Source organism: Galeopterus variegatus, unplaced genomic scaffold, assembly GCF_000696425.1.
Source record: "Galeopterus variegatus unplaced genomic scaffold, G_variegatus-3.0.2 Scaffold1533, whole genome shotgun sequence".
Classification (NCBI taxonomy): Eukaryota; Metazoa; Chordata; class Mammalia; order Dermoptera; family Cynocephalidae; genus Galeopterus; species Galeopterus variegatus.
In genome coordinates this window covers 25,433-28,767 of record NW_007727644.1, presented here as the reverse complement: position 1 = coordinate 28,767, position 3,335 = coordinate 25,433, and positions in this window count along the sequence as shown.

The following is a 3,335-nucleotide window of genomic DNA, read 5'->3' as shown; positions in this document are numbered from 1 at the left end:
TAATGCACAGTTATCCTGGTAAAAGGCCTTAGTTCCTTTAGGGAAGTCTGATAGAAATATTAACAGTATTAAATTTCAGTAGTGTACCAAGGTCCTTCCTCAAGGGGATCCAGCCTCTCCTTCACTTAAGGGATTCTGGCTCTATAAACTGGTTCAAGTCTAGAAATTGATTGAGGGTCTCTGACTCCATTTTTATGATTTAGTTAGACTCAACCTGAAAAATTTCTGCTGATACAGTCAAGTAAGAATTTAGTAGGTTTTCGATCTCATTTCTAGGAACACCATGATGAACTAGCCAACACCATAGGTCTGCAGGAGTCAGACTATTTTGATTGCTGCTTTGATTTTGCTGCTCATTGCAGTAACTACACTCACCTTGCCTTTGGCAGTTCAGTGCCCCCACTTGGCCTCTGCCACTATAGGATTGAGTTACTCCCATCGCATTTAGGTTTGCCAACCAGGAACAACTGTGGTTTCCACTGTAAGGTCTGGCCTACAAAGAGTGATGACAGTGCTCTTCAAGGATGCTGGAGCTTCCTTCACAAGTTTATATCTCAAACTATTGGTGAAAAGTACATCTTCTGAACTCTCCTAGTGTGGGTGACTAGGTCTTAAATGAAAAATCCATTCTAACATCCCAATCTTCCTAAGCCTTTGACTCCCTTCCTCTATGTTAAACCAAGGGAGATAGAGCACTCCCAACTTACTCATGATGGGTCATCTTATGACCCATATTTTGACCAACCAACCAGACAGAAACTTTCTAACTCCCTGATCTGCAAAACTAAATGCAGAATCTCTCTTAGTGAGCCCATATTGATAAATGTGGCCAGATCTAAATTTATGCTCTTCTACCATTATCCACACCCTTAATATCCATTCCCACAAATGTTCCCTGAATTTCTGCTTGTATAAATTAGAAAACTCAAGTAGTTCTTTTTTTGTGTTGCTCACCTTCCAAAGAATCACACTTCATACCTCAGTCTTTAGGGGACTGCTAGGACTTGAGTCTACTTAGAAGTCTAGAAGCAAAGAGAAGTGGTGGGGTGGTCCTAAGGAGAATCAACATTGTCTTGCATGGCAACTGCCTCAGGGAAGGTAATTACCATTTCCCCAGGCAATGTATGGTTAATCTTCTCAGATGGAGTTCAAAAGGCTGATACCAACTGGGGGGTGCAGTTGCTGCTGCCACTAGGGATTATGAGGCCACTTTCCCTTGGGGTGGGGAGACCTCTTCCACTGGCAAAGAAGACTGCTGAGAAATTAGTAGTTCAAGATCCCCAACTTAATCAGGGTCTTCCCACATGTCCCTGTCCTAAATTACAGGATGCCATTCTTTCCCAGACACAAAAAACCCACATCTCACATATTGTACGATTTAAATTATATGAAAGATGCAGAATAAGCAAATCCATAGGGACAGAATGCAAATTAGTGGTTGCCAGTGGCTGGGGTTGAGGTGTGGAGATAAGGAGTGACTGTTTATTGGGTACTCAGTTTACTAGCTAATGGTGAGGGTGGCACACAATTGTGAACATACTAAAAGCCACTGCTTTAAAATGGCTTAAAATGCTTTAAAATGGTATGCTTTATAATGGTTAAAATGGTGAATTTTAGGTTATGCGTATTATACCCTGATAGAGTTTGGATGTTGTCCTCCCAAAGCTCATGTCAAAATCTGATCCCCAACTTGGCAGTGTAGGGAGCTGTTTGGGTCACGGGTGCAGATACCTCATGAATGGATTAACAGGAGTTAGTGAGTGAGTTCTCATTCTCCTAGTTCCCACAAGATCTGGTTGTTTAAAGAACCCTCATACCTCCCCTCCCTCTCTCTCTTGCTTCCTTTTGCCATGTGATCTCACACCTGCTGGCTGTCTTGCCCCTTTCCACCATGAGTAGAAGTAGCCTGAGGCCCATGGCAGATGAAGCTGTCCCAGAATCATGAGCCAGATAAATCTTTTTTTCCTATAAATTACCCAGTCTCAAGTATTCTGTTATAGCAACACAAAAACAGACTAATACATACTCCAATAGAGTTTTTTGTAATATATTGTTATCTCTCATTGGAATTAGTGTGAAAGTTCTCAAAATGAGAAAGGTAGGCATAGGATACAGAAAATAAGATTAGTGAACATTGTAGTGTTTGGTTAATGGATAAGGGGTTCATTAATTTCTTAGTGAGGACAAAATGGAAGTCTTTTGTTATCATTTGTTGAATAAATAAATTTTATAAAATTGTGTAGAAACTTGTATATAGTTTTTAATCTATAGTGTAAATTCAGACATTTTCAATTATGTTCATGTTTGAGGACTTATTCTTCTGATTTCATTGACCAATTAAATTTAGCAAAAATGACAGACTAACATAGAGTCACCAACTTTTATTTTCTAAGTAAGGGCACAATAAACTCCAGTCTACAATAATTATTTCACCAAGAAAATTATATCATATTTTCAAAACGAGGTTATACTATCAGAATAAAAGGACCTGCCTTAAATGAAATTAATTTGCATTTGTGAAAAACTAATGACACTCTTTCATTCTGTCATGGACTGGTGTAAGTTATTATAGAACAAAATTTCTTCAAGAATTAATGTTTAGAAACCATTGGATTAGAGTAAAATATTTTCAGTGACTGCACAATACTCTACTTTATAGTTATACCATAAATAATCTGTCCATTCCTCTGTGAGTGGTATTTTAGGTTACTACCATTGTATTTCTACACATCCATGATTATTTCAAGATAAATTCATAAAAGTAAATTTCTGAGTATTCCACTGTATAAATGTACCACAATTTCCTTATCCACTCACCTGATGATGGGCATTTAGTTTGGTTCCAACTGTTGGCTATAGTAAATAGAGCTGCAATAAACATGGGAACACAGGTGTCCCTTCAACACGAAGATTTTCATTCCTTTGAGTATGTAACCAGCAGTGGGATAGCTGGGTCATATGGCATTTCTATCTATAGTTGTTTGAGGAACGTCCATACCATTTTCCATAACGGCTAAATATTTTACAGTCCCACCAAAAGTGTAGGAGAGTTCCCCTTTGTCAGTGTCCTCACCAGAATTTGTTATTCTCCATCTTTTTGAGAATAGCCAGTCTAACTGGAGTGAGATGGTATCTCTTTTTTTTTTTTTCCGTTAAATTTTTATTTTGTCAATATACAATGTATATGATTATTATGGCCCATCACCGACACCTCCCTCCCTCCTCCCTCTCTCCCATCGCCCCCAAGAATGTCCTTTCTGTTTGCTTGTTGTAACAACTTCAAAAAAGTATAGTTGTTATATCTTCACCCCCCCTCCCGGTTTTTTTTGTGTGTG